This window comes from Dromiciops gliroides, chromosome 4, assembly GCF_019393635.1.
Source record: "Dromiciops gliroides isolate mDroGli1 chromosome 4, mDroGli1.pri, whole genome shotgun sequence".
In the NCBI taxonomy this organism is placed as follows: domain Eukaryota; kingdom Metazoa; phylum Chordata; class Mammalia; order Microbiotheria; family Microbiotheriidae; genus Dromiciops; species Dromiciops gliroides.
The window spans coordinates 9,836,355-9,863,503 of NC_057864.1; positions in this window are offsets into that span (position 1 = coordinate 9,836,355).

The window sequence follows — 27,149 nt, forward strand, 5'->3', positions numbered from 1 at the left end:
TCTAGCCAAAACCTTGAGAAGGAATTATTGGATGGGTAAAGGAGAGATGGGAGGAAGAAAAACACTAGCCTTGGCCATGGTTTCTGTCTCCTCCTTCCCTACTCTTGCATCCAAAAAATATCTTTTCAACTTCAAAAGACCAAGGTTTTGGACATTTTTATCAATATCCTACTAGTACAAGCAATGTTGACAGAGTACCTGGCTTAGTATTTACATTGGGAGCCAAGGACAAATTAAATATACTGAAGAAAAACAGCTTCAAGGCTCTACAATGATCTTAGCGATGCTAAGGCACCTGTTTAGCCTATAGACAGGGGTGGGATGAAGTGCGAGTATAAAATGTTTCTTAAGCTCCAATGAGAGAGAAAACACAGAGGGTTGTAATGTCTTTAGCTATGACATGAAAGGAAGTTCAGAACTCCTCAGGGACTCTGAAGAACTGGATAGAGGAGTTGAAAAGCTGGGAACAGTGTGGAAGCCCTCTGCCTTGTACTCATTCCCAATATATGAAGTTTGGTGGGGTAGCAGCCTAAGGAGAACTTCATGGATGCCCCCCCCCCCGCAAAAGGTAGAATAACATTTCTAGCAGCTAAGAGCTGTGACCTAGCACATGATCTTTTTAAGCTTGATCCCACTTTCCCCTAGTCTCAATGTTTATTTTTGGGAAAGTGTCACAGACATTTGGGAGAAATGCTTTGTGCCAACTGGTATCATTATACCCTTTTAATAAATACCTCTTTCTAAAAGCTATTGGCTGAATGGCTAGTTGATATAATCCATAATCATGGGAGAAAAGATACACATGAGGCCTTGTGAACAACACATCTAGAAAATCATCCCCAACCCCTCAGGTTTACAACTACCACAAAGTACCTGCCTTCTAGGGACCTTTAATTGTAGGAACAGTGGAAGAAGATGAGAGTAGCACCAGAAGACTTTTTATGACAAGGACATTGAAATCTACATAGGTTAAGCAACTGATGTAAATTGCCTCCTTTTTAGTTATGTCAAGTGCATATATAATTTTCTTTTTCTCTCCAGTCTTGGGAATGGGATTTATATAGCACGATATGCTATATATTATATTATGCATACTATTATATATTATAATAATAAATTACATATAATCATGTAACATATTACATGATAATAGAATTATTATAAACTACAACAAATATAATAGCTATATATTATACACTATCATATATAATATATATTATAGTATTATGTTCCAGGCTGTGTGTTAAGTACCTTACAAATATCTCATTTGGTGGCCCAATGGAGATGTAGCATCTGAAGGTTGAGTCTGGACATTGGAAGAAACAAGGATAGCATTCATGACAATAAAAATACAAGCGATGATGATGATGGTGAGGATCAATACAGCACCTTAAGGTTTACAAATATTATCCTCACAACAGTCCTGTGATGTACTTACTATATTATTATCCCCATGTTACAGATAAAGAAACTAAGGCAAGCAAAGGTTAAGTGTCTTGCCAAGGATCATATAGGTAGCAATTGTCTCAGACAGGATTTGAACCCAGGTTTCTCCTGAGTCCAAGTCCACTGCTCTAGACACTCCCCTACCTAGCTGCCTTCTTGGGAGTGAGGAAAAGGTAGATGATGAAGCAGAGGTCTTCTACGCTATTCCCGGCTCTTTGGCTCCTCCAGCCAGTTCTTCAGAGTCTCTGAGGCGTTCTGAACTTTCTTTCAGGTCATAGCTATGGACAGTACAGCCTTCTGTGTTTGCTCTCTCATTCCAGCTTAAGAAACATTTTATACTCACGCCTCATTCCACCCCTGTTTACAGGCAAAACAGGGGCCACAACATTTTCATGGGATGGAGGCAGGAGATCAGACATGACAGATAGTCAACTATTCATGTAAGACTATTAGTCAGGTCCATAGAATAGTTAGAAATGGCATTAATTACTGCCCTGCTAGGATGATGAAGACTCAAATCAAGTCAGGAGTCAGGAGTCCTTGCCATTGTTTAAGCAGTGGGAGGCTTTTCAAATGTAGGCTTCCTACCTACTGGGCCAGCAGAGAAAAAGCTTAAGATTCATCATTTTTGCAACTGCTTTTTAAAATAAATATAACTAATGATGGCAGGGCTCATCTTGTGTTCACTGAAGCCAAGGAATCTCTTGATTCTTAACCCTGTTGATTAATCATAGTAACTTCTCTCTCTCTCTCTTTTTTTTTTTTAGTGAGGCAATTGGGGTTAAGTGACTTGCCCAGGGTCACGCAGCTAGTGAGTGTTAAGTGTCTGAGGACAGATTTGAACTCGGGTACTCCTGACTCCAGGGCCGGTGCTCTATCCACTGTGCCACCTAGATGTCCCCATAGTAACTTCTCAAAGGAAGTCTTTCCCAAGCAGACTGAGGGAAATCTGGCCCTGTCCTCTTTTCACAAGCTTTGAGCTCCCAGGACTCCAGGCCTGCCCCCTTTCCTTCCTGACATTGCTGGGTTTTTAGTTTGGGGATTGGGGCTGTTTTTCCATGGCAACATTTGACAAAGCACATCACTACTACTAAATCGCATCCCCAACTAAGCAGTACAGGAAGTCACTGAGTTATTTCAACATCTGACATAGATCAATGGCATTGAAATAGGGCTTTTTGGGTTCATTTTTTCTCCCTTTCTTTCCTGTTACCAGAGTACAGGCCACACTTTTCTACTTTAGTATAAAGAGACTTTTTAATAGCAGCAAAGATTTCTCACTAAGAAAGTCCCTATTTCTGAGTAGACTCAAAAGATTAAAATGGCTTCCTCAGCTCCCATGGTATCTTCCAGATTTCAGCACATTTATTATCAGGTATCTTGATCTATTTTTCTCTTGAATCATTTCATGCTTGATGAGAGAAACTCAGATTTCCCATTTTTTGGAAGCTCTCCTGCTGCTATGGAAATTGAAAAGCAGCTGAATGATAAAATGAAGTCACAACATCACACAACCAAAATGACCCTGGAGCACTTAATTTCTCTGCTCCTTGGTGTTCTCATCTGTAAAATGGGGATAATAATAACAACTAACTCAGAGTGTCTGTGAGGCTCAAGTGTGATAATGTATGTAAAGTATTTCACAAATCTTTATAAATATGAATTATAAAAATAATCACTGTTTTAGGAAGGAAACAATATTACATTAAGCACCTACTATCTGGTGGAAATTGTGATAGTCATTTTTCAAATATCTTATTTTATCCTCATAACAGTCATGAGGGGCAGCTAGATGGCGCAGTGGATAGAGCACCGGCCCTGGGTTCAGGAGTACCTGAGTTCAAATCCGGCCTCAGAAACTTAACACTTACTAGCTGTCTGACCCTGGGCAAGTCACTTAACCCCAATTGTCCCGCGCCAAAAAAAAAACAGTCATGGGAGGGAGGTTCTATTGGCTTTAATTAACTGTTGAGGAAACTGAGACAAGCAGGGATTTACCGTTGTTTTTAGTCAATTAGTCATGTCCAACTCTCCACGACCCCATTGGGGCTTTGTTTTGCTTTGGGCATATCTAATAATATCGTTTGCCATTTCTTTCTTTAGCTCATTTTATAGATGAGGAAACTTTAGGCTCACACACTAGGAAATGTCTGAGGTTGGATTTGAACTCAGGTCCTCCTGATCCCAGGCTCAATGCTCTATCCACTGCATCAGCTACCCTGGGGTTAATATTACAGCTCTCATTAATGTGGAATTCTAAAATAATTAATCAATTAATATAGAATTTTTATTGTTATGATTGTTATTTTGTTTTCAGCTTTTTCATGAGCTTCAGAATAAAAGTCCTTAGAAAGTTACTGTCATTATATATATACATATATATAAACATATAAATGCAAACACATGTATATTTGTATTTATTTTATTTATATTTAATGATTCTTAGATTATTTCAGGCATACAAAATAACTGCTTTTTTTTATTTGAATACTAGTATTAAGAAGCTACACCTTCAGTAGCAGATACACCAGTGGGAGTAACATAAATCATCTTTTTCCCACAAGATTTTAATCTTCCCCAATATTAAAATCCTTTCATTCCATGTGGCTTATGGCTTGGAGATTATGACTAATCGACATAACAGTTTTAAAAAACATTTTTAAAAGTTTTCATCAATGCAGGTTGTGTCTAAATGATTGTAGGTAACTATAAGGCAAGTTATTATGGTCCAGTTCCAGTCAGGGATGTGCAGAAACCAGCTCATACAAGCTGATTGTTAAATTTTAACTGCAGCATTTAGACATTGGAAACTTACAAATGCTACAAATCATGATTTGATTTATTGCTTTTTATTTTCTAGACTTAATAAAATGATGCAGGAAATGTTAAAATTGGAGATTAAATTTTGAAGTATGTTGTATATACATTTTTTTTCACCAGAGAGCTGATTGTTAAATATTTACCAGCATACTGCTAGTTCTAGTACAATGACTTAATTGAGCTTTTCTTGATATTAGAGATGTGCATTTGTAGCCTAGGGATTTGCCATTTATCTATCCCTGAATGATAATGATCTGATTTATCATTCTGGCTACCAGGTCATGTCTTGCTAGGTAGCTATTTTGTAGGCACTAAATTTTTAGAGTATCCAGTGCTGCCATAGTTCCTTCTCTCTTCTTGAATAATCTGCATTGATCATTAAGTCTGGGATTCCTAAAAATAACCCTCCTGTAATTTCCATCATGAACCCTGCTATTTTCATGACAAACCTACAAGACATAACCATTTGTTCATTGCTCTTTGGTCATCATCTCATTGGCTAAATTCATACAGAGGTCCCAATGGATAGCATCTGGATCATCCTCTTGGATCTGAGCTGTTTTATTGGCTCCATCTGTAACTCTAAGTTACATTAGACAAATCCAACAGAGCATATCTGTTACATATGTTTCCTATTACTAAGTGCTGTCTGCTTACTCCCCAAGTGTTTATGAAGGTTTTGGGCCTTTTTAGGACGTGTCCATCAATTGTCAATTCAAAAGACAGGAAAGTATAGTGCTATAAGGAATAATGAGTTCAATGATCTAATAAAAACATGTATAGACACGCATAAAATAAAGTAAAATGAGCAAAATCAAGAGAACACTGTAAACAGTAACAGGAACATTGTTTTAAGAATAACTTTGGGGGCAGCTAGGTGGCACTGCAGTGGATAGAGCACCAGCCCTGGAGTCAGGAGGACCCGAGTTCAAATCCGGCCTCAGACACTGAACACTTACTAGCTGTGTGACCCTGAGCAAGTCACTTAACCCCAATTGCCTCACAAAAAAAAAAAGAATAACTTTGTGTTACTAAGCCATTTTGACCATTATAAATACCCAACTTAACTACAAGGGATCTATGAAGGAAGATGCTTTCTGTATGCAGAGAAAGAAATGATCAATGGAAGTACATACAAAATTATTTTACATACATATACATATTTATGTCTAATGGTAGCCATTTCTAGAGTGGGGAGAGGACAGAAAAAAGTGGAAAATAAAATTACATAACTTAATATCTATATTTAAAAGGAATAGCAAGTTGCATATAATAGAATTACAATTTTATGTGCAATCATCTTTTTTTCTATTCTTCCAGGCTATGGAAATTTGTGTTGTATGTCAAATTCAGAATAAATTTTAAACCATTAAGTGCTTCATATGTACCAGGCATTGTAGTAAGGTCTAAGGATACAAAGAAAGGCAAAACCATGGCCCTTAGCCTCAATAAGCTCACATTCTTTTGGAGGAAACAACATGAAAATAGTCAGATACATGTAAGATATAAAGAGAGAAGATGAGAGGTAATTTTGGAGGGAAAGCATAACAGCATGGAGGGACTAGGAGTGTCCTCCCGTGGAAGGTGGGATTTGAGCAGAGTCTTGAAGGAAGCCAAGAAGACTACGAGGAGTACATAAGGAGGAAGAGCCCTACAGGCATAAGGGATAGATGGTACAAAGGCACAGGATCTGGAAATGAGTGCTGTGTGAAAAGAGAAGCAAATAGGACAGATATGTTGTGAGATCATTTAGTCCCTATGCTCTTTAAGGAGGTTGATTTGACTTCTTCTGGTGCCTTCTTGGGCCATGTAGTTGGTCTTGGGTTCTTGAAGGCTCTGCACCTAGAACACAAGAAATAATAGGTTCTCCCACACTTAAACGACTTCAAACATGGGGCCCAGTAGCAGAATGTGGATGCTTTCCAAGGACCAGCCTTGCTAATAAGCTACACTACTAGTTGTCTGGCCTCTCAGGGATGAATGGTTACAAAATCAACCTCAGGCCTATGTGTTTTTGTTGCAACTCTGCAGTGATGGTGGCAGAGAGCTGGAAAGGGGAGGGGAGAAAATAGAGCTACAAAATCACAGCCTTTTTAGTCTGTGAAAATAACTGCAGTTGCTGTCAATATTCTAAATGTGATGTATTTGCTCAATGGCTGAATGGACATAACATTAGAGGCACTAAATTTTAGGAATCTTAACATTCTCACCCTAAATAAAACCAGAAGACCAAAGAAAGTGGAAACTAAATGAAAAGATGACTCACAGGCTCCCCTGGGAGTAGCAAATGAAGGAGTTGGCAGAATTGGTTTTATCATGATTTTATTATGGCAACAAGAAGCATGAGACATTTGTCCATCTCACATCGCATTGCTTATGATAAGTAGGTACAAAAGGATCACTATGAAAATGATTGGAACTTGTGCCCCAACTACAACTGTACAAGACAAAGGGAATGGAAAAATGCAAGTGGACAATTGATAAGGTCATTCCAAGCAAGTGAATTTATCAATAATCTTTTATTAAGTGTCTAGTATGTGATAGAACTTGGGCTAGGCACTGGGGCTACAAAGACAAAATCAAAAACACTTCCTGCTCTCTAAGATCTTGCTTTTTATTGGATGAGGCAACATGTATGTATATGTGTATATGTATGTGGATATATGGATATATATGTATGTATTTATGTATGTGTGTAAATATATGTACATACATATATACAAACATATACAGAATATATTACTACCCTCCCCCCAAAAAAGGTGGTTATTTGATAGTGGCTCCATTGCAAAAGTTAGAATAGTGGAAAATAACAAATACAATGTTGAAAACTAAGGAACAAAGAAGCCAAAGGCTTATGGAATACTCCGAAGTCTAGATATCCTGAATTCTTCCTTCAAGGAAAAAATTAAACATAAGGAAATAGTCCTAGGGAAGACTAAATAGCTTGTCCCCAAATTTAAAATCGGTCATATTCTAACAGATAGGAAATGACTCATTACTGGGAGTCATTCCTGAATTACTTATCTGTGTACTATCATGTCCTTGACTTGTTAGTTGAGCAAAGAATAAAATTAACATTAAAATACATGAAAGCCAAAAAAAACACCAAAATACAATATTCAATTCAGACAATTCCAATCTCATCCATATAAGAAAGTTACACACACATGCACAGTGGGAAATACATGGAAGAGAAGATAGTTAACAGTGATTACAATTTCATACAGTTTAACCAATTTAAAAGAATTGCTAAAACAAGGAGGCTGAGACTAGAAACTACCATTCCCAGGAAACAATTGAACTCCTTGCCAAGCAGAAAGATAAGATAATCAAGGGCAACATGGTGGAGAGAAGCTAGGAAGCTGCCTGAGCTCTCTGAAATTTCCCTTAGAAATGGCATTAAATCAAGACTCTAGGCAGATTTTGGAGCTACAGAACCTACAGAAAGATGGAGTGAAACAATCTTCCAGGCTTAAAATAATCTAGAAGGACTTCATGTAAAGTCTGTCTCACTTGGGTAAAAGGAGATCACAGTCCAGTGCAGAGGGTGTCTGGGCAAGCCAGCAGAAGGCAAACACAGATCAGCAGCAGAGACCCCTAGGTACTGGTTTAGCAGGGTAGTGGCACAGCAGGCCAGTTGTGAGGTCCCCCAGCTTCAAAATAGAATGTAATCTGCCAGTTAGGGTATCTGCTACACAAAAGGCACAATAGGCCAGGTTACCCCAGTGCAATGAGCAAGTCACAAGCTGCTGAGGACTCAGAGAAGAAAGTGAGTTATCAGGCTCCTGACCCCAGCAAAAGAAGCTTGAGATTTTGCCCTTTATACCTCAGGAGCAGAGCTTAAATTTAAAAGACATGAAATAGGCTAAACTATGAGTAAGAAAAACAAAAGAACCTTCACCATAGAAAGCTACTATGGCAACATGGAAAAGCAAAAAACAAACTCAGAAGAGATCAACAATCTCAAAATACCTACATGCAAAGCATCTAAGAGGAAAATAAAAATGAATTGGTCTCAAAATCAAAAAGCCCTCTTTCGAGAGCTTAAAAAGTATTTTATAAATCAAATAAGAGAGAGAGAAAAAAAATTGGGAAAAAAGAAATGAAAGTTCTGCAAGAGAGATTCAATGGCCTGGAAAAGAAGGAGAAAAATTGACTGAGGAAAACAACTCCTTAAAAATACAATTGGCCAAATAGAAAAGGAGGTGCAAAATTTGACTAGAGAAAATAATTCCTTAAGAATCAGAATTAGGGGCAGCTAGGTGATGCAGTGGATAGAGCACCGGCCCTAGAGTCAGGAGTACCTGAGTTCAAATCTGGCCTCAGACACTTGACACTTATTAGCTGTGTGACCCTGGGCAAGTCACTTAACCCCCATTGCCCCACAAAAAAAAAAATGGAGCTTTCCTTAATATAATAAACAGTTTCTGTCTTAAACCATCAGCAAATATAGGTAATGGGGACAATTTAGAAGCATTCCCCGTAAGAACAGAGGTGAAACAAGAATGCCCATTATCACGACTATTATTCAATATTGTACTACAAATTTTAGCTCTAACACTAAGAAAAGAAAAAGAAAGTGAAGAAATTAGAGTTAGAATAGGCAAGGGGAGAATAAAACTATTATGCTTTGCAGGTGATATGGTGATATACCTTAGAGCATCCTAAAGAATCAACTAAAAAAACTATTTGAAACAATTAACAACTTTAGCAAAATTCCAGGATATAAAATAAATCCACAAAAATCATCAGCATTATATGACCAAGGATCCTACCTGCCAATACAAACCCAGGAACTTTATGAACACAATTAAAAAACACTTTTTACAGAAATAAAATTGGATCTAAACAACTGGAAAAGTAGCAATTGCTCATGGGCAGGCCAAGCTAATATAATAAATATGACAATTCCACCCAAATTAATTTACTTATTCAGTTAAATAAAAATCACATTACCAAAAATTATTTCAAAGAGTTAGAAAACAGTAACAATTCATCTGAAGGAATTAAAAGCTCAAGAATATCAAGGGAATTAATGAAAAAAATGCAAAGGAAGGTGGCCTAGCCATAAAAAGATCTAAAACCATATTATAAAGCAGCAACCATCGAAACTATTTGGCACTGGCTAAGAAATAGAGTGGTGGATCAGTAGAATATGTTAGGCATACAAGGCACAGTAATAAATGAATGTAGGCATCTACTGTTTGATAAACCCAAAGACACTAGTTTCTAGAATAATAACTCACTATTTGACAAAAACTGCTGGGAAAACAGGAAAATAGTGCGGCAGAAACTAGGCATAGACCAACATCTTACACCATATATCAAAATAAGGTCAAAATGGGTATATGATTTACACAAAAAACGGTGATATCGTAGACAAATTAGAAGAGGAAGGAGTAGTTTGCCTGTCAGATCTATGGAGAGGGGAAGAATTTATGACCAAATATGAGGTAGATTACATTATGAAATTCAAAATTGATGTTTGGTTACATTAAATTTAAAAAAAGATTTTATACAAACAACCAATGCAACCAATATTAAAAGGAAAACAGAAAGCTCAGAAACATTTTTTTCACATCTAGTGTGTCTGGTATAGGCCTCCTCATTTCTTAAATACAGAGAGAACTGAATAAAGTTTCTAAAAATACAAATCATTACCCAATTGAGAAGTAGTCAAAAGATATGAATAAGCAGTTTTCAGATGAATACATTAAAGCTATCTACAACCATATTAAAAATGTTCTCAATCACTATTGGTTAGCTGAAGTACCACTTTACTCCTATCAGATTTGTTAATATGACAAAAAAGGAAAATGATAAATGCTGGACAAGATGTAGGAAAATTGGAAACTAATACGTTGTTGGTGGATTTGTAAACCAATCCAACCATTCTGGAAAGCAATTTAGAACTATGCCCCAAAATGGTAAAAAAAAAAAAAAATGCGTATACTCTTTGACCCAGCAATACCACTACTAGGTGTATATCTGAAAGAGATCATAAGAAAGGGAAAAGGACCCACATGTACAAAAATATTTATAGCTGCTCTTTTTGTGATGGCAAAGAATTGGAAATTGAGGGGATGCCCACCAATTGAGGAAAGGCTAAACAAGTTGTGGCATATGAATGTAATGGAATACAATTGTGCTATAAGGAATCAAGCTGACTGATTTCAGAGAAACCTGGAGGGACTTACATAAAGTAATGCTGAGTGAAGTGAGCAGAACCAAGAGAACATTGTACACAGTAAGAGGAACATTGTGTGATGATCAACTGTGATCGAATTAGCTCTTCTCAGTAATTTGATGATCGAAATTATTCCAACAGAATCATGATGGAAAATACTATCCACCTCTAGAGAAAGAAGTACAGAGTCTGAATGCAGATCAAAGCACACCATTTTCACTTTTGTTGTTGTTCTTGTTTGTTTCTTGTGTTATTTTCCCTTTTTTTCTACTTCTCTCACAGCATGATGATGTGAAAATGTTTAAATTTATTGTAATGTATAACCTATATCATATTGCTTGGTGACTTCAGGAGAGGAAAGAGAAGGAGAAAAATTTGGAACTCAAAATCTTACAAAAGTGAAAATTGAATAGTATCTTTACATGTAATTGGGGGAAATAAAATGCGAGAGAGAGAGAGAGAGAGAGAGAGAACAAATCCACAAAGAACTCTATATCCTAGGCTAGGCAATGTACTCTGAACATGAACATTTATAGATTATCTTATGCCTTATTGGATCAAACAGCAGAATATTGTAGTAAGATATATGTGTAGAACCCTATGTGTGTATAGAACCAAATATGCAGATATAGAAAATTGTCTATATGTATACATATATGTATGTATGTATATGTATGTATACTCATATATCAATCTATATTTTCAAAAGTTGTGCCTAACTATCCCTACTAGGAGACCAAGTAAATAAAAAATAGTTATAGTTCAGATCATGACAAGGAATCCCTGTTGCATAGCAACAGAATCCTGGGGTTGTGTTATAAGAAGTTCTAGGTTCAAAACCTATGCCTGACATCTACAATTTCTGTGACTTTAGACAGCTTGCTTCACATACATGGGCCACAGTTTCCTCATTTGTAAAATAAGAGGATTATACCAGTTGGTTTCTGAGGTCCCTTTCAGCTCTAAGGACAAGGCCTTAAACATTTCGATTGGCCATCTATGGAACTCAAGTAACATATCTGAGATAAATACAAATGGATAATGAGCTGGATCCAGATTTGAACAAAAGGCACATCAAAGATTGCATTGTCTTAGAGAAATTATAGAGTGTGTCTAATGACCAGAAGCTTCTTCCTCAAACACAGGGTCATCATTTTAGCACATTTTTTTTCCTAAGGATATCTTAACGGTGAATCACAAGATATTGCAGTTTCTAGAGACTTATGGTTAAGAATCCTTCAAAGGGCACCAAGGAGGTTTATGATAGGCATAAGCAAATCACAACAGCTTTAAAAAAAGGAAGTTGTGGGCAGCTAGGTGGCGAAGTGGATAGAGCACCAGCCCTGGATTCAGGGGGACCTGAGTTCAAATCTGACCTCAGACACTTAACACTAGCTGTGTGACCCTAGGCAATTCACTTAACTCCAATTGCCTCACCAAAAAAACAAAAAAAACAAACAACAAAAAAAGAAGTTAGATGTGACAGATGTTTGGAGAAAAATGAATTGGAGCAGAAAAAAATAAAAAGGACATACACCAGTGTTGTGAAAGAAATAATCAAAAATGTGTAAACAAAAAAGTGGATTTGTCCCATCATAAAAGCAAAGATTCCAGGAACCTTTTCTTTTCACATTATCATGTTCCTTTTCCCAACTTCCCTATTTCTGTCAAGTGCATGACTATTCTTCAAGTCTCCCACGTTCCCAATACATATTATACTCACTCAATAGACCCAACGAATAATCAAATATTTTTGGTTTGGTTGTTTTTTCCCATAGCCTATTTTCTCTCCATCCACTACCCAATTTTAGGTCCTCACAACCTCTTACCTCAACCTAATCTCCCTCTGCCTCATCTCTCTCTATTTCCATCTGTCCCTCTCAGGCCTAATAAAAGAATCTTCCCAAAGGATTGAGCTAACCATGCCTCTCCCTTACTCAATAACTGCATTGTCTCCCTATCCATATGTAGGATCAAATATAAAATTCTGTTTGTTTTTGAAAGATCAACCCAATCTAGCTTCAAATGCTTTTTCCCACCGTATTATCCATCACTTCCCTTCATACACATGATCATCCAGTCAAATTGTCCTTACACTTCCTCATCCACAGCATGCCATCTCCTCCTATATTTGTACCTTTGGCTTAACTGTCTTCCAAGCTTGGATGACATTTATTACTGCCTAAATTCCATCTCTTAGAATCTTTTGTTTACTTCACTGAAATTTCTTCAAAGAAAACTTTCCTGTACCCCCAAAATAGAGTCTCCCCAGGCCTTTCCCTTTGTATGTATTTTTAAAAATATATTTTAAATAAATCTCCTCATGAAAATTCCTTCTACAGCTAGAAGCTCCCCCAGGATAGGGAGCTTTTTACATATGTCTTGTTAACCCTATAGTCTAAAACAGGTGTTGGCACATAATTTCAGAACATCTCAAAGAACCAAGCTGAATCAATTGACATGGTAGAATTTCACATACTATCAATCAATTGATAAGAAGTTTAAGAACCTATTATGTGCCAGTCAATGTGCATTAGAGAGAGGAGGATAAAAGTTTTTACCCAAAGGTTAAAATAATATCTGCTTGGGGCAGCTAGGTGGTACAGTGGCTAGAGCACTGGCCCTGGAGTCAGGAGTACCTGAGTTCAAATCTGGCCTCAGACACTTAACACTTACTAGCTGTGTTACCCTGGGCAAGTCACTTAACCCCAATTGCCTCACTAAAAAATAAAATAAAATAAAAATAATATCTGCTTGTATTTTTGTATGTAAAAGTGCATATGCACAGATAGAAGAAATTATGTAAAATTATTTTTAAAAGGTTAAAATTATTGCATCAGATGATGCAGCTGACATACCTAGACCTTCTGGTATTAATACATTTTAATTATATATAGTAAATAATAAATCAAATAAAGATCTAAAGGGTTGTAATGTGAAAGAAAAAAAAAGATTGGACTCATTCTTTTGGGTCTGAAAAGGTAGAACCAAACCTAGGAGCAACAGGTCAAAGATCTGAAAAGGAACATTTCGATTATTTGCTGGGGGACAGAAGTAAGGACACTCCTCCGAAATTATAGCAACCCCAAAGTAGAAGGGACTGCTTCAGCATGTGGTGGTTTTCTTCTCATGGAAGATAATAAAGCAGAAGTAAAACGACCATTTGTCAGACTTGCAGGAGTGGAGACTCTTTTAGGTAAGAATTGGACCACTAATCACTTTGGACTCTTCAAACAACATTTCTTGGTGATGCTGCGTCATGCTCACAGTGGAAAAGTGATGTGGCTTGGTCTCTTCCTAAGGCTGTGGGTGTGGAGACAGGACTATCTGATTTCCAATGATCCTATTGCATTGACGAGCTGGGCGATAGCTTTGCTCAGAGGAAGACTACACCACTCAGCTCTATTGTTTGTTTGAAACATATTTTCTTCATGTGTAAAATGGGTAGAGTAATAGCTACAGGATCTACTTTCCAAAGCTGTGGGGGAGCTTTAGGGGATCTGATTGGAGGTATAGAAGCTGGTAAAAGGGAAGGATTTGCATTCTGAAACTATTTACTTTCCTTTTTCCAAGAAGGTGTTATACAACTGATAAGGCTGGTTTAATCTGTGCCTTTTGTCATTCCTCTTTTCAGTAATCACCTTTGGTAGCCTTTTGCTTGTAGTGTATCACAATTTAAAAACTCAAGAAAAGTATAAACATAAAAGATATCCTGCCTTCTTCCAAGTATTTTTTTTCTCTTCCTGCTAAATCAATGTTTAGTATATACCTTGATCCCTTAAATTGAAGAAGGCATCTTCTAAAAAAAAGAAATGTTCTGCCTAACTGGCTAGCTCATAAATAAAGCTCTGATTGACCTAACCTACCAACTACAGAGTAGTCTCTTCAGTGATGTATTTCAAGTGCTTCATCAACTTTCCAAGCATTTTAAAAATGTCATGTATGATTATTGTATTCATAAAATGATAAAGCTGAAAGGGACTTAAGTAACAGAACTCTTGGGAAATCTGATGAAGTCTATGGACCCCTTTAGAGGATAATGTTTCTAAATTAATAAAATAAAATATATTGGATTATAAAGGAAACCAATTATATTGAAATAAAGATTTAACCTTTCCCATATTAAATTCAAGAGCCAACCCAATGCCTCAAGCAATAGATTAAAAACTCCTGACAATCAGTTTTACAGATTAGGAAACTATAGATGAGAAGTATGACATGGTTCTCTCGTGGTCATAAGGATGCAAATCTGATACTGAACTTGTCCTGTTTAGTGTTGTAGAATCTCCAATAAAGTCCCCTGGTGCTTCACCATGCCATGGAACTGTACCTGAACTCCCAAAGCCTATGCTTGTGCAACATAAGCTCTGGCCAATTCTATGAGCCTGAAGGGCTTCAGGTATAGATTCTGTGATGACCAGGATGCCTGCTGTCCAAGACTGAGCCTATATTTGTAGAAGGTCTTTATTACTTTCTCTGTGGGGGAATGATTTTTGCAGCCTTAGCTCTTCTTCAAGACTGGCAGCCAAGTTAAACAGGCATCACAATCTGCATTAATGTAGGGAGCAGCCACAGAGGCATCATGATAGATGTAAGCATAGAAGAAAAAACACTAGGTTAGGAATAACCTGCATTGGAGCAAGTCCCATCTCTACCATAGCTAACTGTGTGACCTTGGGCCAGATACCTACCAGCTCTAATCTGCTATTGTTCTAAGGATGACATAAGCCAGTGTCTCTTTTTCTTCCTTCAGTAATTACTATCCCAATAAATCTCTGTTGCTTCCTGTCTCTTCTTTCACCTTTAGTCATCATTTTCATCCACAATACTTTTGTTCTGTGTTACAATGGAGGGCACTGGCAAAGCTGTGAACACATTTAAAATGAGCAGTCATAATTTGGCCAGTTATAGCTATCTCTATTAACAAGAAAAATATTTTTGACAACATCATGAATTCTTCGACAAAGACATTTCACCTAGACCTCCTTCTAATGTGGAAGGTTGTCTAAGACCACACTCAATGATCAAGTCACTTCAAAAAGTTTTGTTGGCCTGTTCATTATGTGTCAGTTGTCAATCAAAAGGAATTTACCATGTTCCAGGTACTACACTGAGCATTAGAAATGTCACACCCATGAAAAGCCCCTGTCCATAAGGAGTTTACATTCTGATGGAGCATAGAATCTTATATATAAGGCTAAAGAGAACATCAAGAGTCATTGAGGACCACTTCCTCATTGTGCAGAAAAAGAAACTGAGGCCCACTGAGGTTAAGTGACTTGGCCAGTCACTGAGGTCATAGGTGGGATTTGACCCCTGGTTTTTCGACTCCATGGCCATTGCTTTTCCCACTGTGGCTGTTTTAGCTTCTCATTTGAAGTCTGTAAGCAAACCACTGGGAGAGGGACTTTTGGCCCATTTCAATGTCCCTTTCCACTCAGGAAATATTGGGATGCTTTTGCCTTTGGACAAGAGGGAGGGGCAAGGTGTATTTCTTTGAACTCTATTAATAATAAGTTACTTTTCACTCCCACTTTATTATATTAAGACATGAAAAAGGGGAGAGATATGTGCTTAACACTAGCACAGAGTTATGTGATGTTCTCCTAATGGATGACTAGTAAAAAGCCCAAATTTGGGGAAAGAAATGATTCCCTAGAGATTGGAGGGTCTCCTGATGCTCCTGCCATACATGATTGACATAGAGCTGGAAACATTAAGTCCTAGAATACTGCAGGACCTCCTAAATGATAATACCCCAGGGGAATTTGGCCTAGTCATTCACATTATATAAAATAAGAGGATGGAGAACTCTGATCGTCCAGATGGTAACATGTAGTTTTAGACTATAGAGTTCATCCATCAGTTGCTAGGACAGATTTTATCCATGGACAAAGAGTTGACTCCAGAATTAAACGGGACAAGTAAAGTAGGCCTTCTTTACTTCCCTAGATTGCCTTTGGGAAATAATAAGCTACTTTCAATGCCCTCAGAGGAATCTCTTTGAAATGGAAAAGGCTCGTCTTTTTGCCCTGCTTTCTTTAAATAATTTTAATTGATATTTTCAACTTTACATCAACATTTTCAAATGTTTCCCTCTTCTCTTCCCCTCCCAAAGAGCTATCTCTTATAACAAAGAATAATGAAGGGGGTAAGTTCAATAAAACTTACCAAAATATCCAAAAATATGTGGCATTATATGCAATATTATACACCCATAGTCCATCTCCCCTCTTCTGTCTCTGAAATCAACATTCTTTTTGCTATCAAAATTCTTCCAGTGATGTTGCTTGGTTGTGAGTTGAATAATGCCAGAGTCTGTGAATATTTGAGGCTCAGGATCATGAAAAAGGTAATGGAGAGGTGGGCATGAACAGGCATGAACACTACAAATAAGAAATTATGCAAGGGAATCAATGAAAAGGATATCATCAAGAAAATGTATGACATAAAAACAAGATGTTGCAATCAGATATTGAAAGTGAGGGATAACTGATGGGACCGCTGTGTGCATTTGCAGGAGCTATACAATATCAAGAAATCAAAAGGGAGCTCCCTAGTATGTTGGATAGAATCCAGTAGTGGATTTATGGGACACAGTCATGCAAACATGAAAATACAAGATCTATATGGATAGATAAATAGATATAGATAGATAAATGTGGATATAGCTCTGTTCATATCTATATTTATCTAATGCAAGTGCAAGATAATATCAGAAGGAATGCATTAGCAATGCATGTCTGGAGAGATGTAAGAAAAGGGGAAAATGAGAAAAGGCCTCTCTTTCACAGGAGATGAGAATTGTCATAACTTTTGAAGGACTCAAAGGAAGCAAGGAGGCAGATGGGAGGAGGGAGAGCATTGCAGCAGGCCTGGAGGACAGCCAGCAAAAATTTTCAAAGCCGTTGGAGGAAACTTTTGTTCCAGGAATAGCAATGGGCCAGTGTCACTGGATCATGGAGTACATAGAGAGGAGGAACTTGTAAGACCAGAAAGCTTGGAAGGGACAAGATGAGGAAAGACTTTAAAATATAAACAGAGACTTTTGTATTTAGGCCCAACTACTGGGGGTTTTTTGAGTCTGGGCATGATGTGGTAAGACCTGGGATTTAGGAAGATCTCTTTGGCCCAGGGTAAAAGAGGGAAAGGAAAAACTTCTATCAAGAATGTGATTTTAGACAAAAATGTTTTGAGAAGTAATGTAGCCTAATGTATCACATACTGACTTCAGTCATTATGACCTGGATTGAAGTCCCACCTTTACTTCATACTGAATCTTGACTTCCCTCTTAACTGTTCCATGCCCCCAGGGAATTCTCTAATAATATAAGTTGCCCAGTAGTTGTTTATCTGCATTAATAATTATGTAAATAATAAATATCATTAATTTTAATTGATAAGTATTAATAAATAATTATCTTCCCTGAGAACCCCCTATTCCAATTAAATCATAGATCCAGAACAAATTCTCAACTAGCTAATTTTGTGAATTAATTCACATTAAGTTAGGATGTCTGATAATGCTTGACTGCACTAAATATCCCAAAGAATACTCAAATTTAAAGGTAGAAAGGACTTTTGAAATAATGAAATCAAACCCTGTTTATGGGGCACAAATTTTCTCTTAAAATACACATAATGGATGGTTATCTTGAGTTTTACTTACAATTCTCAAATAATGGAAAACTTCAGGAAAGGAGGGGAGAGTCTTTGCTTTCATCTTGAACCTTTTTTATTCCTAATCTTTCTGTTTTCTTGAACTCCCAGAGACCTTCCTCCCTTCTGATTACCCAACACCCCTGGTGCCTCTTCCCAACTCTAATTGCACTTTCACCCATACTCCCTAACTCACTGGTAATGGTGCAGGATGGGGAGTGGGAATCAGCATGCATCTAACTCCCCATTGCCATTCCCATCCTCTCCCTCTGCCATCAGCACTCAGTAACCTCTTCTCCTTTCAAGTTCATTTAATCCATACATATCAGCCAATTAAAATTCATTTAGGTATTATCTACAGACCTCCAGGATTCTGTCCTTCTTTCCTCAATAAGTTTAGTACCTGGTTCATAATCTTTCTTCCCCAACTCCTGCCCATGTCAACACACACACATACACACTTACACACACATATATACAAACATGTATACATATATATTCTTATGTATATGTGTATACATGTATGATATAATTTCACTTTTTAAAGAGTTAATAAATTCAGAGGTTTTTTAATCATTGTAAAATTTTATTATACACACACACACACACACACACACACACACACACACACACACACACACACATAGTGGGGCACTGAGGGTTAAGTGACTGGCCCAGGGTCACACAGCTAGTAAATGTCAAGTGTCTGAGGTCTGATTTGAACTCAAGTCCTCCTGAATCCAGGGCTAGTGCTTTTATCCACTGCACCACCTAGCTGACCCCGTGTATAATTTATTTATTAAAAAATTTAATTTTATTTTTAACATTATTTTACATGTAAAGATATTTTTTAAGTTCCAAATTTTTCTCCCACTCTCCCTTCTCTCTCCACCCTGGAAGCCAGCAAGCAATCTGATATAGGTTATACACTGAAATCATATCATTGTATAATTTCTTAATGAGGAGATACTATTAATCAACTCTCATATAGGGGATGTCTATGAAAAGTTTTGACAGTAAAAAGGGTATTTATACAGTTTAAGTGCCACTGTTCTTTGTCTTCTAACATTCCAGGGGTTCTACTGTGACCCTAGATTCATCTACGTGCTCTCTCTGTGACCACCCACATTGGATGATCCAGGAGACTTGTCACCTTTAAAGCATTTTGGCTCCAGACCAGAGTCTAGCTGAGCCAGCCTCAGTGCCTCCTGTGATTTGCCCAAATGCCACCTCTAGCCTAGGCTTCCCTCCAGGGAAATTGGATGCAATAATGGAATGCCTCTAAACATCACCCTTTTCTGAGCCCCCAGCAACTGTGGTCTCCAGACTTTGCCAAGAATATTTATCTACAAACAGGTGGGGTTTTAAACAATAGACAGACACAATGTACTATTAGCACCGTTCCTGCTAACCATATAAATTATGCCATGAAAGCATAATTGCTGGTTTATTCAGTAATCAGCACTAAACATGGTGAATATTTAAAGCTATTCTGAGTTATATGGCAATCAGGAGTTGGGCAAATGGCAACTTCAAGGCCTGTAAGAAAATGAGACCTGTTTGGATTGGAGCTGATTATTTAGGTATTTTTGAAGGTTGCATGAGAAAAGATATGCCCTTGTCTTCAATATAGAAGAAAAAGCATAGGCCCTGCAGTGAGGAAGCTAGGTCAAGTGTCACCTTGAACATACAAGCTTCCAATCAAGATAACTAGCCTCAAACGCTGATCCTCACCATGTTATGATTTCTCCAGGACTGTTTTCACATCTGCAATATGAAAGCATTAGACTAACTGACATCTAAGATTGATTTTGGCTCTAAATTTATGGTTCTATTAAGTTTATATCTTGGAAACTCAGCTTCCTCCTCTGTCAAAAGGATATAGTGTAGTGGATAGAGCATCGGCTCTGGATTCAGGAGGACCTGAGTTCAAATCCAGCCTCAGACACTTTACATACTTACTAGCTGTGTGACCCTGGGCAAGTCACTTAACCCCAATTGCCTCACACGAAAAAAGGATATAGTAATGTCTTTTATATTAATATCATTCCTACCTATTTTTAAGGGTTGTGGTGAAACTCAAACAGGATATTGAATGTAGGCACTTAATACACTAAGGTGCTATATAAATATTAGCTATCTCTTTTAATTCAATTTTTCTTCTGTCAAATGGGACCACTGATTCTTATGCTATGGACCCATGGGACTATTATAGAGAAAGTGTTTTATACACCCTAAAGCACTATATGAATATAAGTGTAGCACCCTCTCTGGGCTCACTCTCTTAACTGGAAAAGATTAGCTAGATAGATTATTAGAGGGCAATGGGGGGCAGCTAGGCGGCACAGTCGATAAAATCACCAGCCCTGGATTCAGGAGGACCCGAGTTCAAATATGGCCTCAGACACCTGACACTTACTACCTGTGTGACCCTGGGCAAGTCACTTAACCCTCATTGCCCTGCAAATAAAGGGGGGGATGAAGATTTTTCCCTTTAGGCATATGTTCAAGTATCCTTGAGGATCCTGAGTTTTGTGCTCCTCCTCATATTTTCCTTCTGTATTACCACTCATCCCCTCAATATAATATCCCATTTATTCTACCACCACAACATATGACATATGCTAACTCTTCTTTCCACTCATAGAGACCCACCATTCTAGGGCAGATTTTCATCACTTCTCTCCCACATTGTGAAATTAATCCCTAATTGTTCTCCCCATATCCAGTTTCTTCCCTTTCTAATCCATATTCTACTCAGCTGTCACATGGATATTCCTAACTCAATATAATATCATGCTTAGAATATAATATTCTTCTCCATCATAGCTATCCCTTCTCTACTACTAGTATCTCATCCTGCAGCTTCCACTGAGGCCAGAAGACTTTGAGTAAATTCGAGTTCCATCATTTACTAGCTATGTGGTCTCAGGCAATTACTAATAAAAAAAACAAAACAAAAAAAAACTGGAAGCTATGTTTAGTGGGTGGTCTTCTTCCTTCACTTATTAAGGAAAGTATCATATCCAAGTACTATAATATATGAGAGTATTGCCCATTGATTCTTTTTAAAAGTGATATTTTTCAATTAATCCATTCTGACTCTGTCAGTGTTTTCAAAACCAATCTACCTACCTAATGAGTGATTCTTGTAGCAATGAAAATCATTCCAACAAAATTAACAAACACAGCAAGTAGTTGAATGGCATGGGATATGTGCGTGTGTGTGGAGAGAGAGAGAGAGAGAGAGAGAGAGAGAGAGAGAGAGAGAGCATGTAGTTTCTCTTTTCTACAAGGAAACTAGGGAGGAAACATTTTTTCTTCTCTACTCTGTTGTGAAGTAGTCACTATGATAGCATAATGCCCTTATTCATTCATTCTTCCTACTTTTTTTCCAGGAACTGGGAATCAGATAAGATATCGTTCCTGCTCTCAGAGTTTTCAGACAAAGTCCTACGTTCAAGGAGCTTATATTTAACTCTACCAAGATCCTATAGGCAAATTAAGTATTAGAATGATGAAGAGGTGATTATTTCCAAGGTGTAATTTGAGCCACTCCCCTCACATGTCAATAATGTCAATATTCCCTTTTCATTCCATTATTATACCTTAATTCCTTTCATATTGGGGACTTTTCCATCACCTTAAGGCTCTTATTAACTGGATTTGCATCAATTAAAATTCTCCTCCTTCTCTTCTTTTTCCACAGAAATGTGATTTCTTCAATGTAACAGACTTCCAAAGAGGAATCCCTTCTACAAATACAGTTAGGAACCTTCTCTATAATTTATAATCTTAGAGATTACCTGAGAAGTTATGTGACTTACCAGGGTCACATATCCAGACTATATCAGAAGCAGGACTTGAACTAAGGTCTTTCTTATTCTAAGGCATCATCTTTATCTATTACCTCACATTGCCTATAATTAATTGTTTGCTAAGCCTTTTTTATTTTGTTTGTCAATCATCTTTTATTGACAGGAAGGTGGTATAGTGGATACACCACTCTGTCTTGAGTCAGGAAGTTCTGATTTCAAATTCAACCTTACTTAGACATATTAACCGCATGATCTTGAGCAAATCAATCAAATTTTGCCTCAGTTTTCTCATCTGTAAAATAGAGATAATACCACTTACCACACAGGGTTCTTGTGAGGAATAAATGAGAACCTGACACATAGTAAACACTATATAAATATTAGTTATTGTTATTGTTGTTATTGTTGTCTCTGTCATCATGCATTAGCAAGATCTGTAGGCATTAAGCTTAGGTTAGGATGGATATTATGAGGGAAAGAAGAGCAGGAGCCTTAAACCAGGATACTGGCATAGTTGCTGATCAAAGAGATGAAAGAAGACCCACTCAAAGAACCTGGCCTCACTGCTAAGTTTGTATCTCAAAGACATAAAAAAAAGACCTATTTGTACAAAAATATTTATAGCAGCTCTTTTCATGATGGCAAAGAATTGGAAATTGAGGGAGTGCCCATCAATTGGGGAATGGCTGAACAAGTTGACATATATGATTGTAACAGAATATTATTGTGGGGAAGCTAGGTGGCGCAGTGGGTAAAGCACCAGCCCTGGATTCAGGAGGACCTGAGTTCAAATCCAGTCTCAGACACTTGACACTTACTAGCAGTGTGACCCTGGGCAAGACACTTAACCCTCATTGCCTAAAATGGAAAAAAAAAAGAATAATATTGTCCTATAAGAAATGACAAGTAGCATGATTTCAGAAAAACCTGGAAAGACTTACATGAACTGATATATAGTGAAGTGAACAGAACCAGGAGAACATTGTATGAAGGAACAGCAATATTGTCCAATGAGGAACCGTGAGTGCCTTACTATTCTCAGCATTACAATGACCCAGGACAATCCCCCAAATGACTAATGATGAAGTATATTATCCACCTCCATATTGATCGCATCCAGAAAAAAGCTTAGTATTTTTCACTTGATTTCTTTTTTTTTTGTCTCCTACAAAATGACTAATATAGAAATATTTTACACAATTGCAAATGTATAACCTATATCTGATTGCTTATCATCTCAGGGAGAGGGGAGGGGAAGAAGGGAGAGAGAATTTGGAATTCAAAACTTGAAAGAGACATGTTTAAAAAATGGAGAAAAAGAATACAACACAAAATGTAACTCTAAAGAAAGACAAACTTTTAACAGAGTTCTATGAGAAAAGAAAATAAAGACCCTGGCCTTGTCTAATACCTGCTCCAGGTCAGCCCAGATAACAGGGTGACTGCTCTTTCTTCCATTCCCTTTCTCTTGGTCACCTTGCACACAAAGTCAGTGCAGTTACAGTGTTGTTTCTAGGCAGATGATATCCAGGCTTTGTCTCACATTTTCTCTTTTGCTTCACTTGGGAAGGACAATTTCTTCCTAGACTTTACAGCAAGGAAAGGGCTTTTGAGATGATCTAATCCAGGGGGCAACTAGGTGGCACAGGGGATAGAGCACTGGCCCTGGAATCAGAAGTACCTGAGTTCAAGTCTAGCCTCAGATGCTTGACACTTACTAGCTGTGTGACCCTGGGCAAGTCACTTAACCCCAATTGCCTCACCAAAAAAAAAGAGATGATCTAATCCAACTCTGACCTTCTAGAAACTAAAGCCTGGTCAAGAGAGACCCACCTTTCATTGGCAAACACATGATGCAGACAGTAGGGCCTCTCCTTTTGAATGCACTCAGAGCATCTGGTGAGCTCAGAGCAGAATCAGGATTCAACTCCTCAGCTGTCATCCTATCCTAACCCCAGTAAATTCAATTGCACAAATATTTACTGTGTAGGTAACAAACTATATGTCCGCCACTGAGCCAGGCATCATGGGAAATCAAGGACAAATCATCAGAGCAGCAGCTGTGTGATCTCAAGTTTCTACTGCCCCTCAAAACATGCCCCTCCCATACATGCATGCATGAGTGTCCCATACCTGGGCTTCTTTTCAAAGGGACAGAGCCGTCAGGAGTTGCAGGATAAAGTAAAAAGATGATGCTAAGTAATGTCAGGGGATATGAACTGGAATTGAAGCTCTTCCCCTTAGTGGCTCTGAGACCTTGGGCAAGTTATTGAATGCCCAAGCCTCTGTTTCTTTAGCTATAAAATGAGAAGATTGGACTAGATATGATCCCAAAGCTAGACAACAGATTTTTTTCTTATATGCTGAGAGCTAATGCTTAAAGTTTCCACTGTGAGTCTTCTCCCTGCAGTCATGCTGCCACTCCTCTCCCTTCCCCCACCATGCATACACCTTGCAATATTCTGCACTCCTGACAAACTGAGCTCCTTCCTCTCCATCCCCTTTTTGCTGTGCTACATCCCTGAGTGCTTTCCATCCCAGGGTTTTCCAGGGTTTTCCAGGCCTGTAAGTTATGCTCCTTCCCTCCTCTCCATCTACAGAACTCCCTTTGTTTCTTCAATATTCAATTCAGATTGCACTCCCTCAGAGAAGTCTTCCCATCCCCCTTCCCTGTGCTGGAGAAACTTCTCCCTTCTCTATATTCTCACAGCATTCTGCCTAAGCCTCTCCTTTGTTGAAGTGAGGAGGGAGGACATTCCAGGCACGGGGACAGCCAATGCAAAGACAGGTAAATGGGAGATGGACTAGGGTACATGGTGAAGAGAAAGAAGATTGATTTCCCTAGACCATATAATTTGGAAAGAGGACTGGTGTATAATGAGTCCAGGAGAGCAAGATGTGGCCAGATTGGGAAGGACTTTAAAGGTCAGAGGAGCTTTTGTTTGCTTCTAGAAGCAATATGAAGTAGCTAGAGTTCATTGAATTGAAAAATAACATGGTCAGATTGGGACACAAATACAATCACTTTGGCAGATGTATGGAAGATGGGTAAGAGTAGGAAGCAAAGCATCCAGAGCCATAACTAATAATTCTGGTGACCGAGAGAGATTCAGTTAGGGTGGGGGTGATTGAAAAGACAATCCTTCCATCTCAGGTGTAGTTATGAAGAGTAACCTCCCAAGAAGAGATAAAGGGCTGAGAGTTGTATGGTAAGTAGGGGTCAAGAACCTCATGGCAAGAAATAACAGGCTTGTAGTTTCACATGGTAAAGGACTGAGAGAATACTGTGCTTAGAGGAATATAAGACTTAGTGACCTTTCCAGGGAAAAAAGCTTACCATCACCCCTCCTGATGTTGATGCCCTAGGGAAAATTCCATTCTCCCCACTCTAGTTCCTTCTCCAATTCTCAGCAAAGTCATTTGAATTCTTTCCTCTGCCTATTTCCTTTAACTTATAAACTCCTTGAGAGCCCTGTCCTTTTCCTATTTCTTTTATGTTCCCTTGGTTTTCTCTAAAAGGACAGTAGGCACTTAAGAGATGAATTCATTCAACTGTTTGTTTTACTGAATTAAAATGCAAATAAACCTTGGAGATAGTCACCCTGAAGTGTCAGTGAGCTCTGTGCTATATTGATGTTCACATAGTATGAAAGCTGAGGTATTTCCTGAGGACAGAGGAAAATGTTTGAAAAGGAATCTTTAAGCCCTGGAATACTTTAATGACTTTATGGAGGAACCATTAACAGAAGAAAGGGTGATATATGATATGATACTGAGGCTACTCAAGGCTTATCTCATGTGACTCACTTGCCAAAGAAATCCCAATGTCCTTTCCTGCTTCCAAGAGTGATCATGGATTCTCATGGTTGGAAGAGCCACCTAGTTCTACTCATAGCTGAAAAGGTCACCTGGCCTGTTCTGGCAGATGAAGCCACTAGACCTCTAGCTCTGAGGGCTCCAGCTTTTAGTAAGCTTTTCTTGACATTAAACCTTAATCTGATGGGGGATCACTTGCAGACATTGTTCCTGGTCGTCCCCTCTGAAGCTAACCAGAACCAAATGGGTTCCTCCTCCACAACCCATTCCTTCAAGCCTTTCAATAAGAAGAGCATCTTGTCTCCCTAAAGCTTTTCTCCAGGCTAAGTATCTCCATTCAACCAATCCATATGTCATAGCTCAAGGCCTTTCACCATCCTGATTACCTTCCTCTGAACATTGCCCAGTTTGCAATGTTCTTCCTAAAATACAACACATGAAAGCAAAGGCAATCATCTAAATTTGGTTTGGCCAGGACAGAGTACCATGAGAGTATATCTTCCAGGCATTTCTTTTATTGTCCTTCCTACCTGAAATTATCTCCTCCTCAGCTCACCTCCTGCTTTCTCTGGTTTCTTCAAAGCCTACCTTGTACAGGAAATTTTTCCCAATCCTACTTAAATCTGGTGCCTCTCCTCTATTGGTCATCTCCAATTTCTGCTCTATATATCTTGTTTGTACATAATCATTTGCATGTTATCTCCCCCATTAGACAATGAGCTCCCCAAAAGCAGATACTGCCTTTGCCCTTCTTTGTAAGCTAGGCCTTAATACAGTGTTTGGCACATAGTAAACACTTAATAAATGCTTATTGACTTATTAACTGAAGACTTAAATAACTCATACTTGTATAGAACCTTAAGCTTTGCAAACTGACATATGTATGTGAATATATATACATATACACATACATATATGTGTGTGTAACATAGCATTTCATTTAATCCTCTAAATAACTCTATGAGATAGGTTGCTGCTGTTATTACAGTTTACAGATAAGGAAACCGAAACTTAGAGATTTCTAAGGGACTTACCCAGGGTTACACCATTCTAGGTCTTTCTGACTCAAGTGCTCTAGCAATTACATAATGCTAAATCAAGTTGAAGTCTATGTTCTCATTAGCTTTTTTTCCTTTGTTTTTTTTTTTAATTCCTCATCGAAAGATTGGATCACAATGAGGTTGCTGTCTACTCAAACCCCCAGATATTTTTTTCTCCACCAGACTTATGGCTTTGAAAGGCAGGTTTACAGAAAAGCATATGGAGATGCTAAAGGAAGAATTGGGGGAAAGAGGTACTGAACCCAGCTGTTCCAGATTCCCTTTTAAGGCTGACTGTGGAGTCAGAGCCTACTTCTAAATAGTTAAGAATGGCCGGGAAAAGGAAAGTTTTTATCCTAG